At 42.9% G+C, this 13,512-nt stretch overlaps 1 protein-coding gene across 1 annotated transcript in view; it reads left to right on the forward strand.

Moving 5' to 3' along the window:
- The window catches only part of CDH13 (cadherin 13), a 1,033,853-nt gene that overhangs the window by 660,146 nt on the left and 360,195 nt on the right, over positions 1 to 13,512 (forward strand). The window lies entirely within an intron of this gene.

A 13,512-nucleotide genomic window follows, 5' to 3' on the forward strand; every position in this document is an offset into this window, starting at 1 on the left:
TGGTGGGACAGAGAGGTGGCCATTGTGGTGGGAGAATGTCAGCGAGAAGGGCACCTGGTGAGTTCCAGGGGATAGGCCAGCAGAAGTCAGCAAACTGTGGGCCATGGGCCTAATCTGTCCTGCTGCCTGTTTCTTTTTAATAAAGATAATAAAGTTTTATTGGATTACAGCCATGCGCATTCATCTAAGCATTGACTATGGCTGTTTTTACATGATGCTCTTAGAGTTGGATAGTTGGGACAGAGACTCAATGTCCCACAAAGCCAAAAATATATACTACCTAGATATATATGTATTTAAAATTTATAAAATATATATTTATATATAAATACCTAAATATATATATATAAACTAAATATATTTTTAATATATGTTAAATATTTAAAATATTAAATATAAATATGTATGTGTGTGTGTATATATATATATATCTCCTTTACCTAGCCCTTTACAGAAAAAGTTTACAGACCCCTGAGTTAGAGCTCTGTACGTTTTGATTACATTTTGAATTTAGTAGGAATCCCTTGGGTAGTTTTAAGCAGGAGCGTGGTAAAGTCTGATTTTACTGTTAAAATATGACTTGTGCTACTCAGTGGAGAACAGAAGTAGGGCAACCAGGAGATGTCAGCACTCCAGGCACGAGAGGTCTGTGGCCTGGACCGGGGTGGGAACAACGGAGGTGACTAGAAGAGGTCATGTAAGATTTTTGCGATGAGCCCCTGATGAATGGGGGAATACTGAATATTGACTCATTTTATGGTGCCGGATTATTGTAACCAATGCCATCTATTTGGAATTATGGTAATACTGTAAACCTTAATAGGTTTATAAATTTTCCTCAAGTATGAACTGGATTTTACCTTCGGTTTTCTTTCTACGGCATAAGCTTAAGGCCAGGGGACCAGACTGTCTTTTCACCCTCAATTGTCAGCATTTAGCACAGTTCCAGGCACATGGTAGCCCCTCAATAAATTCCGTCAATGAACAAGTAACCCCAAATGGCAGAAAATATGAATCACAATAAACTTCCCTTTTAATTTGATTTTTAAACAAATGCTGTCTTTATTGGCAATTTATTCCTTTTCTAACAAATATCTCTGGAGTGCGAGTTCGGTACCAGATACGCTGATGCTCAGTAAGGATGGGGTCAGGGAGGGATGCATAAAACAGACACGGACCCTGACTCGGAGGATCTTGCAGAGGAGTGAGGAAGGGAGGTGAAAAACACATCCTGAGCCCGCGACAGTGCTGCTTGGGGAAGGCAGGGGCCGCGGGAGCATCTCTCTAGGACCAGGGCAGGGAGGCGGTGCCAGCCCCCCAGGAAAGAAGCCGGGGTAACCACCTGCATAATGTTTCTCGTACTGGACTCTGGTCTAGGTTCTACGCCTACACCTTAATGCAATCCTTACAGTGCTTTTACGGTCGAGGAAACACAGGCTCAGGGAGGTTAGGTTACTTCCCCAAAGTCACACAGTTGGTGGGCGATAAAGCTGGGATTCAAATTCAGCCTAACTCCCGTGCCCTTTCATTTCCTCTCAACTACGGCACCCACTGTCCTTGTACCACTTCACCCATGAAAATACTAAGATCAATTCAAATCTACCATCCTAGGGAGCATTTCCTTGTATGCATATGTGTGAGTGTGTATGTGTTTGTGTGCGTGCACATGTATACACGCCTGTGTACACGTGCATGTACGTGTGTGTGTCGCATTTGCCTTCTCAAATACAGCCAGATCCTCCCCCTAGCGTTTGTCCAGGAGACACTCAGGAAGAACTCTTCTCCAGTATTCATGAGGCATGCTGGCCGTCAATCAAGACAGTCCACAGATGTCAGTTAGAAAAGATTTGTAATCAACAGAAAGCTTGATAAACCAGCTTTCACTGCAGCACCATTGCACTAAGAATCCTGTCCCTTCTGAGGGCAGAGTCTAGGGCGGCTGCTTCCATCCACCTATACAAATACGTTTGAGTCACTTCACCTTAATATATGAACAGTAGACTAAAAGAAGCCCTGAGTAATTTAGGTATAGAACCACCTCCCTTCTTAAGTAAATGGAAGAGATTCAATATTCTGAGTTCAATGGGAAGAGGGCATATAAAATCCCTTTTAAGTATATGTTCTTATAAAATATAGGTCATGAATTGAGTTTTCCAGTATCAAAGAAAAAAATTTAATAGACTTACAGCTTTCTTGCTTTAATTATAGCTGCATTTTTAAAAATCAATCATAGTACCCAAAGCTATTTCATTATTCAGAAGCCTGGCTATTTTCAAAGATTTCTTTAAAGTTTGGTTTGGGGAATTTCAGTGTTTTCTTCTTGTTCGTTTTTTGTTTTTTTCACTTCTGTTTAGTGTGCCACAGTTTTTTTCTGTGATGTTCCTGGTTTATAGTGGGCTGCTAACAGGGACACTCGATTCATGGGGAGGGCAGGCCAGGGCTCATGTTTCTGCAGTTGGCTTCCGTATCTTCAGGAAAGGTCACTTTTCAGAATGATGGAGGACCTCACGGTTCTCTTCCCTTGGCCGTCAAAATCAGGCACAATGAGGGGCTTGCCGTCTGTTCCTCTGCTTCTATTCTCAATTCTGCAACTTCACCCTCTGTCTTGCTGGGCAGGTTCCATGTTCATTGGCTCACACCAAAGTCATAAGCCAGGGTTACAGGTGATGACTTGAATAGTAACGTAGACATGCAGAATTAAGTTAATCTGGTTTTCTGCATGTAACACATCGTTTGAAAATGCCTGGGTGGATTTCTGCTAGTTTGGAAAAGTAGGTTTGACATGGTTTAACATGAAATGTTGACCCATGCCACTAAGACATAACCCAAGAGACCCATGCTGCTGCTGTCAAAGAAACATGTTCTGTGAATGCAGACATCACAGAAAGAGTAATGGTTCAGCTGAGGATGATTTGCCCTCCTCCCCAGGCACGCTGCATGTCACACTGGGGGAGGGGAGAGTGCAACTGGCACCTCGTGGGTAGAGGCCAAGGTTGCTGCTAAACACCCTACAATACACAGGATGGCCCCCACAGCCCAAGGTAATTTGGCTCAAAAATATCAATAGTGCCAAGGTTAAGAAACCCTTCCCTAGATGGAGAAAATGAAGAGTATTGGTTATGAGGCCCAAATCTGAAGTCTGGAGGGGAGATGCTACAGAGTATCGGCCCTGGTCGGTACCAATTTGTGGTGAGCTCGGGGATGAGTGATGGCCAGAACCTCCTCCTCTAAGGATGCCCAGTTAGCACGTAGCTCAAGTTGCTAGTGAGTGCCTGTGAGGAGGAGTGGTGCCGGGCCCTGCGTTCCCTGTGGTAAGGGGTTCCTCTGCAGCACCTCACTGACTCACCCCACGAGTCCTGAGAGGGAGATACAGTGAGCATCTCCATGTCTCCAAAGAGGACATTGAACCTTAAAGTTAGAAACCAGTCTTTCCAGGAGAGCAGAGACCTCTTCCCTCAGTATCCGTTCTGGTCTCTTCTTTTTTTTTTTTTTTTTTTTGCGGTACGCGGGCCTCTCACTGTTGTGGCCTCTCCTGTTGCAGAGCACAGGCTCCGGACGTGCAGGCTCAGTGGCCATGGCTCACGGGCCCAGCCGCTCCGCAGCACGTGGGATCTTCCCGGACCGGGACACGAACCCGTGTCCCCTGCATTGACAGGCGGACTCTCAAGCACTGTGCCACCAGGGAAGCCCCATTCTGGTCTCTTTTAGTAACAGACCCCAACGTACGCCACTACAGTGGCAGTGTGTCCATATAAAAACTCTGTTGTCCAGCCTCCCTAGCAGCTAGATGTGGCCATGTGACAAATACCAGCCAGTGAGCTGTAAACAGTGTTGTGTTGGATTTCTGGGATGAGTTGGGAGCCAGGTCACCTGGGGAGAGTGCCCTTTTGTCCTCCTCCTACCACCCATTTCTTTTTGCTGCCTGGAATGAGGATATGATGGCTAGAACTTGTGCAGCCACTGTGCTTTGTAAGGTGGCTTTGAGAATGGAAACCATGTCCTAGGGAGGTGTACAAAGATAGAGATTGGATTCTGTTGCTTGTGGAATATCATGTTAGCCCTGGGCTGCATCTCCAGAATTATTTTACATAAGACGATAACGGACTTCTGTCTTATTAAACTCACTGTTACATTGGGTTCTCTGTATTTGTTGCCAAACCTAATAACAGCTGACATATGCGGTGTCACTCAACCAGTAAGAATGATAACCCAGACCATTTGACTCCAAGCCATGCTTAACTGCTGTGCTGTGCTGCTCAAGACATTCAGAGCCACTTATGCCTCTGTATGCATTTCATGCCACCAGTTTTTGTATGGTAATCAGAAAATTGAGCCTTTACTGGAACAAAAATGGTCTTTGTCTCCTCTGTTATCCTAGAGTTCTTTCCAGAAAGCATCCTGAAGTCTGTTTGTCATTAGATATTTTTATTAGGTTAAAAACATACTTAATGCCTTGTGATGGCAACTTTCTAGGCACAGAGGTTTCGATTCCCTCCTGTCAGCAATTCCAGGTCATAGTCCAGTAGTGATTACCTGAAAATACTCCAGTAATGCACGTCGTCGTGTGGCTGCCATTTACGTCAGTGTGCTGACCTCCTGTCCAATCCCAAGGACTAGTGAGGGAGGGGAAAGGTACCGGGAATGTTAAGACCGCCCTAGAAGGTTTTCATAGAATATTAATTTTTTTCCTTGCCCATGGAAATGCATCGTAAGGATGTGCCCGTCAGTCATCAGGAAGATCAATATGTTCTGACAAGAGCACAGCATGAGGGTTGAGACCACTGGCTCCTGGGTCCAAAAGACTTGGTTTTCAGTTACGTTTCCACTACGGATTGCGAGACCTTGAACGTGTTGTCTTACCTTCTGAGCTTTGGGTAACTCCTCTGCAAAATGAGGGTAACAATAATGCCTCCAAAGGGAAGGTGGGAGGTTCACTGAGAAAGCGGATGTCAAGCGTTGAGCACGTTGCCTAACGAAATACTACACGTGCTGGAAATACATTAGTAGCTACTGACCAGTTTTTTCTAAAATGACAATAGATTCAGGAGGGTCACAGTGCTGTCACCTCGCATCTTGCAGAGGAGGGAGGAACTCTGCCAACCACCAAAGCCGCGAATTCCAGTCCTGGCTCCTTCTCTTATCAGCTGTGTGAATTTGAGCCTTTAGTTCCTCGTTTTGAATGGACGATCATCCGCTGCAGCAGCGTTTTGTATGAGTTTGAATTAGACAAACTGAAACGCTGCAATATGGAAATATTAAAAAAATCTCATTTGTCCACAAATTTAGAAATGATGTGATCTCCCAAATTTGAAGCATTTGCCAAGAATTAAATACTTTTCAAAGTGGCTGGCAGGGTTTAGTATAAACCTCAATGAAATCAGTCCACATCCCATACGATTCACTGATTCACCCGTTTCAAGTGTAATATTCAGTGGTTTTTAGTATAGTCACAGAACTGTGCAATTACCACCACAGTCAATTTTAGAACACTTCCACCATCCCTAAAGGAAACTCTGTTTTCATTAGAAGTCATTTCCCATTTCCCCCCCCAAATTCACCAACCCTGCGAAACCACAAATCTACTTTCTGCCTCTATAGATTTGTCTGTTCTGGACATTTCATTTAACTGGAATCACACACTACGTGGGGTGTTGTGACTGGCTGCCTTCATGCAGCAGAATGTTTTCAAGGTTCACCTGTGTCGTATGTACCTGGTACCAGTACTTCATTCCTTTTTATTGCTAAAGACAGGGTTCATTTTTAAATAAATCTGCTCTTGCCATAGTTGATACTGTTTTAGCTTATAAAAATGAATATGTACCATTCTTTGTAAAGATTAGTCTAGAATTATGTGCATTTTCAATTATTTGAGATATTCGAGAATGTGTCCCTTACATAAGGTATGCCTGTGCTCTACTTATTTTGCAGTTTTGTTATAAGAATTAAATGAGATTTTATATATATATATAAGTTCTTGCCAGCCCCAATATATAGTACCCCCTCAAGAAATGGTCCCTCTCTGTTTGGAGTTGTTTGTTTTATAGCACATCTAATTTGTCATCTGCTTTTGTGTTTCCCTCACCCTAAGGAATTCCCATCAGTAAAGATTCCAATCAATTAAGTAAAAGAACTACTCGTAAGTGTTTTCTAAGGAGATTGCTTACCAGGTATCCGAAAAATTCTTTTTAAAAAAATCCAGTGTCCACTAAAATGTCGAGTTTTTGGAACAATACAATAGTTCAAGTTAGATACCCCTTCATAAATTTCCACCAATACCCATATATTCGTGAGGTAATCTAAGACCTTTACTTTTGCCAACCTGAGTACATTTCTGTTATGGCATTGTCATTGTCAGGTGTATGAGATTTAGTGAAAGAAAGCTTTTGAAAACAACCACACTACAGTCTTTCCTGACATATTTCAGCAAGGTGTGTAAATGAGAGACATTTGGGCATCCTCCATCTTTTACCCCCTCCCTTTGCCCTTGGTAACTACGTGCCACATCCAACAGACATCTCTGCTCCTTCACCAAGCCATTACGGCTTGCCTCATAGGGGAGAGACATCAGGACAGTCACTTTCACATTCGTCATTCCATTTCATTCTCCCAGTGATGCTGAGTGTTATTATCTCCATGTTTCAGATGAGGAAACATAAGCTCAGAGATGTTGGCACAGATAATCAGAGGAGAAACTATGAGTCTGGTTGTGTCTGACCTCTAATCCCATCTTCCTTCAAGGGGACTACATTTCCTGTGTCTCAGTGTGGGATAATTACTTCTTAGTACGCCTGCTTATCCTCCACAGTAAGACTGGTTTACCCTTATGCAGTGGTCTCTGATGTAAGCATTCAGTGCTGTTCCCCAGCCAAGGCTGTGCATCTAAATCAGAAATGTTTATTTTACTGCTTACGGGAGATGCAACAGGCAAGCAACAAAAAACACAGTGCAGTTTCGGCTGAGAGTTTTTCAGGCTAAGGAGCTGCTCTAGGTTGTGACTGTCTGCATGGATTTTTCCTTATAGCCTGAGACAATCCAGCTGTGTCTGGTCCTAATTGTAACTCAGAGGGTAAGGTCAGGCTACATTACAGAAGGGCAAACACCACCAGAAGAAACAGTTCTAGAGTTAGAAAAACCGTAACCAGGGATCTAGCCATTAGATTCATCTAGTAAAATATCAATCAGGAGCACTTTCTGCTGCAGGTAACAAAACAGCAATTTAAGTGGCTTAAAAGTCTCAGGTTGATTTGTCTCCTATTTCCTGAAGCTGAGAGGTGGGTGGCTGCTGCTTGTGCTTCAGTGATCTGGCAGTCAGTGTCTCTGTGTGTCTTTGGCCTTTCTCTTGTGGCTGCAAGACTTGTCCCAGCGCTAAACGCCACAGCTATGTCTGTGTTCCAGGAAGAAGAAAAAGGGGAAAGGAGACAGTGTCGTCACTTTTCATTAGGAATGCAAAGTCTTTACCATAAGCCCTCAGTGGTGTTTCATTAACCAGTGCCCTGAGCACAGCTGTGTTGTATGATTACCCCTAGTTCCAGGAAGAACCACTTACAAACCAGTATTTTTTATATATATATATATATATATGCGCGCGTACATGTATACGTATATGTGTGTGCGCAGGCGCGTGTGCATGTATGGCAGGCTAGAGAGAAGGGAATTGGGAATAGATTTGGAATAGATTTAGGATTAGCCAGTGACTGGTCCCCACACAGTACACAAAGTTTAAGGGATTTATTTTACTTTTAAAAGGTTAAAATGCAAGAGAAACCAGCATGTTCCAAGATTTTGTTATGAGTTTGAGAATTAGTTGGAGGGTAAGGCATCACTCAAAGGATTTCTTGGTTAAGGAAATGAAGGAAACAAAGTCAAATTGGTTTCTTTACTGCCCAAGTTCTCAGAGGCTTCAAGATGCTAAGGGTCATGTAAACCACCAAGATGATGCAGCACTAGAGAATCTGCTACAAGCAGGATGTTCTATGAGCCTGGCGTACAGGAGATGGTAGACACTTTGCAAAGGCAGCTCTTGGTACTGAACTGCTGGAGCATCATGAGATACCCGAGTAGTTATGCTCCCCTCCAGAGTGGCAGTTAGAGACCCAGGTTGGATCTAAGATGGTCTGAGAGCAAGACAGTGAACATAGTGAGGGGTACCGAGTGTCAGGCAGACGTCTGACCTTGGGAATGTCAGGACCAGCAGTGGAGGTAGGGGAGCTTGTGAGTAGCCTGGGCATAGGGACCACATCATTGATACTTCCTGACTCTCAATCCCTGCACATCCACCCCTCTGGGTTTAGCAAGCTTCCTTCACAGAGCCAAAACTCAAAAAATAAAAACTTTGCTGAATGAATATAAATGTTATATAAATCTTAACCAAGAATTTTACATTTTCATTGGTTTTGGAGGATCCCCTCACCTCTTCTCATGAAGGCCAACCTTCTGGCCAGGTCCTTGGTAGGACATTGACCATCGAGGATCCTGAAGGTAGATATAATCAATTCAAATGAAAAATGACAGACACGTTTTCTGCCCATGAATCTAACCGAATATTGGTAGATGTGTTTTGGCCTTTCAGGTAGCCTCTGCCTCACTTCCTACTTAACAGTAAGTGCCCAGCTTTGCTCTAAGGATAATATGCAGGATCTGGAGCTATGAGTTTAATACACATCACTTCGTTTCAGCCGTACCCCAAAAAATAGATAAAGAATTTTTCACTTACAGATAAGGACCTGGAACTTGGTGGGCAGTCAGCTTACCAGAATCTCACAACTTCCCTCCATGTCTTCCCTCATACCATGCGAACACATCAGTATAAAATAAAGCATCTAAGTGAAAATATTTACCCCAGATGGAAGAGGTGACTTTAAACTCATGGTGGCGTTTACCATTTGGCCCGTAGGAAAAATGGGCCCAAACTGCCATTAGCTTGATGACTCTAGAGACCAAAGAAGGTAGAGGGGTAACTTTGGACGTTAGTTTGTGCATGTTTGTATTAGTCAGGGTTCTCCAAAGAAACAGAGCCAGTAGAGATAGATGGATAGATAGGCACATAGATAAACTAAGGCGTTGGCTCACACATTAAAGGAGGCTTAGAAGTCCCCAAATCCTCAGTCGGCAAGCTGGAGACCCAGGAGAGCCAATAGTGTAGTTCCGGTCCAAACGCTGGCAGGCTTGAGATCCAAGAAGAACCAAAGTTTCAGTTCAAGTCTAAAGATAGGAAAAAAAGAATGTCCCAGCTCAAAGCAGTCAGACAGGAGGAATTTCCTCTTACTCAAATCTTTCTTTTCTATTCAGGTCTATAACTGATTGAATGATGCCCACCCATTGTGGGGAGGGCAATCTGCTTTACTTAGTCTACTGATTCATATATTAACCTCATCCAGAAACATCCTAACAGACATACCAAGAAACAATGTTTGATGAAATGTCTGGGCACCCTGTGGCCCAGTCAAGTTGACATAAAATTCACCAACACAGTGTTGTCAGAATTCTGGCCTTCATGATCTCTACCCTCAGGTCTTACCCCGGGGTTACGTTACCTTACATGGCACAAGAGACTTTGCAATGTAATTAAGGTTACTAATCATCTGGCTTCAACACAGGGAGATTATCCTGAGTTATCCAGGTAAATCCAAATAATCATATGATCCCTTAAAAGAAGAAGAGCAAGGCAGGAGAGTAAGAGAGATGAAGCAGCAGCATAAGGCAGGAATTAGTTCAGGGAGTTTCAGAGCCTGAGAAGGACTTGGCTGGAAGACGGAGTTGGGTAGGATGAGAAGCATGCGACGGAAATCCATTCTGCTGATGTCCTGAATAAGCTTGGAAAGGAATTTTCCTCTGAGCCTTCAGTGAGGAACACAGCGCAGCCAGCACCTTGATTTCAGCCTTGTGAGACCCTAAGCAGGAAACCCAGATGAGCCCCACTGTGCCCAGACTTCTGACCTACAGTCATCGTGGGATAATAAATAAATGGGTGTTCTTTGAAGCCACTAAATTTGTAGCGGTTAGAAATAGAAAACTTAGTACAGTGTGTGCTTTGCATTTCCATACACACCAGCTGTGCGTGAAGTTGCTTTTCACAAGAATGAAAACCAAAAGAACCAACCAAATAACAGAAATAAAATGAAACACACAAACTCATCAACTGTTCAACAACTGTCAAAATTTCAATTGCACATGAATTACCAACTCATAATTGTCAAGTATTCCCAATGCCAACATTGTTCTTAAATTAAAACAGCATCAGAAACAATTTTCAGGATGTGTTTAGCAACACAGCCTAATGAAGCTCCCGTAATTATGAATTCTTCTGATATTCATGCAACGCCACAAATTACAATGAGCTCTCCTTTGAGGAGGTCACACTGACTGCATTAAGGCGCTTTATTGGCAGGTCCCCATCACTCGCCACTGTTCACCTCACTTTCCCAGAGTAGACGTCTTTCATAAAATGCTGGAATTTGAAAAGGAAGCAACATTGACAAAGCAACATTATCTTTGCAGTTGGGATAAACTGCTATCATTAATGAAGTTCAGCAAAACCTCGATGACTTAACAGCACACCAGTCAGCGGTCTGAGGACCATGCAGCCTTTCAGTGTCTCCCTAGATATTCTCTTGCAAAATGAACAGGGACCCCATGTGTGGGAAGTGACTCTTTCTGCAAGGCCCCTTAGCATACTTGTTTAGGAATATAACCTCCCCTAGCCTGTCTTCCATTCTGGAATTCCTAGGATATCGGAATTGAAGATCAGAAAGAGTCATGGAATGACCTTCTCCGGGAGTGCAGTGATTGCTAATGTAAGCATAACGAGCAACAGAAATATTGTAGAATTAAAACTCTAAAACCATTTTCCCTAAGTAGTTTGTGGTCGTAGCAATAGAACTGATCACCTGCATCACCAATTTTAATCTTGGCTCTGACAGCTTTTCCAGGATTAGAGTTTGGGAGTGTTTGGAGATTTCCATGGTATTGAACAAATATCTGAAAAATGATATTGAACTTGTTTGCTGTTTGTAACCACATCTCAGTAAGAAACAGATGGCACAGTCAAATTAAGACAGTTGTAGGAGGGCCCATTTTACCAAGGCCTTATTTAAAAGGGGAAGTGCAAAGGAGCCAGGAAGAATAGAGCCGTTATCATCCCTAGCCCTGGGGACTGAGGGAACAGTTACAGAGCTGGAAGGAGAGAGTCATGTACAGGGGCCACCCTGAGAGGGGCAGAGCCCCTCAGTGTGGGATACAGCCAGCCCAGGGCAACCCAGAAGGGAGGGGTCCAGGGTAGTAAGCACCCTGACCTCACTCAATTCCCACAACTTCTCATCTCCAAACCCCACAGGAAGTCAGAGGGCTTGTGCAGTCCATTCAGGCCACGTGCCAAGGACAGAGAGTAGGGTAGGGAATGGAAGATATTCCACACACAATATAAACTTCTTGCACATTCTTGCTGCTATTCCCTAAAGCAAAGACTAGACCCACATGCTTGGATGGAGAAAAGCTTTAGTCCTACCCCTTGGCCTGCAAATTCTGGACTTTTGGAAGAATCAACAGTGTGCCACACACACATTTAAATATAATTACATTTTACCCAAGGTAGAGGGTTTCTTTGTATCCGTTTAATCACTGTGAATGATAGCCATGTAACCTTTGAGAAGGTTTCAGGCCATATTCCATTGGTTTCTAGACTATTAGAGGAAATGTCCATCAACAGATGAATGGATAAGGAAGATGTGGCACATATATAGAATGGAATATTAATCAGTCATAAAAAGAAACAAAATTGAGTTATTTGTAGTGAGGTGGATGGACCTAGAGTCTTTCCTACAGAGTGAAATAAGTCAGAAAAAGAAAAACAAATAATGTATGCTAACACATATATGTGGAATCTAAAAAAAGTGGTACTGATGAACCTAGTTGCAGGGCAGGAATAAAGAAGTAGACATAGAAAATGGACTTGAGGACAAGGGGTGGGAGGGCGAAGCTGAGGCAAAGTGAGAGTAGCATCAACATATATACACTACCGCATGTAAAGTAATTGGCTGGTGGGAAGCAGCAGCATAGCACAGGGAGATGGGCTCGGTGCTTTGCGATGACCTAGAGGGGTGGGATAGGGAGGGTGGGAGGGAGGCTCAAGAGGGAGGGGATATGGTGTGTGCATATGGCTGATTCGCTTTGTTGTGCAACAGAAACTAACACTACTGTGAAGCAATTATACTCCAATAAAGGTCTATTTAAAAAATTAAAAAATAAAATAAATAAAATAAACTATTAGAGGTACTTGCTTTTGGCAAAGTTGAGTGTTACTTATTTTTTACTCGTGCCTTTAAAGAGAACATGTTTTCTTTGCTGATAGAGTCAACTATCAGTGTATGTGCTGCTGTGTTCACTAATATTTGACTAAATAATGTAATATCTGTGTAGAAAACAGTCCTCACACTGGAGTTTTCCTGGATTGTGCATTTTGCTTTGTCAAGGTGTAAAGAGCATCTGAGTTGGAACCCATACCCCCTTCAGGATATGAGAAGATCCGGGTCAGTGAATCGTTTCAAGGTAGAAGAAATTTAATGAATACACCTTGGGCTAATCCTCCATTAGCATTATTACAGAACCATTAGTCTGTCTCGGATGCTTTCCCCGCACACCTGATGGCATCAGAGAATGACAGGTCTCTCATTACAGATGCAAGCTATCTTACCTCCTATCTCCTCTCAAACTCTGACTTATTCTAGTGTAAATGGTACACTGCTTCTGTGAGAACCTGATGCAAACCAGCTCAATCCTATTCTGAATTATCTCCTTTCTGCCGCATCTCTGTGTAGGTAGCATGTATACACACACACACACACACACACACACACACACACATATGTTAGGTTGAGTCAATTCTCTCATAGCCATGGGTATTTCTCATCTCAAGAAATTCTGAAAATGATGTCATGATGTAATGTAGCAGCAATTTAATTTGCTAGGTAGGGATTAAGAGCTGACAAATACCCACTCTTTAAGTTCTTTTCATTCCAACTACCCAAGTCAGAGCATTCTGCGTATTCCCCAGCCTACCAGCTGATGTGCTAAAAATGGTCTCACTGTACTGCTCTCAGACATGCAACAAGCTAGGCAAAGCTGTTTAGTTACTTGTGATCTGTTTACATTACATAGAAGCTTGGTTAATTAGAAATACTCATGTTTCTTGATTAAGGAACAAATTAATTTTTAAAGAAGTTCTGAGACCCCCCTTGCGTTATGGCAGATAAGGGACTGTGCGTGTGGTCTGTGGTTGTCTGTGTAATTCTTTGCAAGAAGGGACTGAAGTGTGCAGTGACACAGCCAACAACTTTGGAACCAAATATTTGTGGATTAAAAAATGTAAGCGTTCCACTGACATCTGATGACTATCTTTTGTGTCTGAGAAACTGTGCCAGGGGACTCTGAGAACTCAAAGATGAGTACATCAAAGTCAGACCCTTAACAGAGCTCAGGACAGAATGGAGGAAACCATACTTACCAAAAAGCTAAATG

Source organism: Globicephala melas, chromosome 19 (genome assembly GCF_963455315.2).
Source record: "Globicephala melas chromosome 19, mGloMel1.2, whole genome shotgun sequence".
Classification (NCBI taxonomy): domain Eukaryota; kingdom Metazoa; phylum Chordata; class Mammalia; order Artiodactyla; family Delphinidae; genus Globicephala; species Globicephala melas.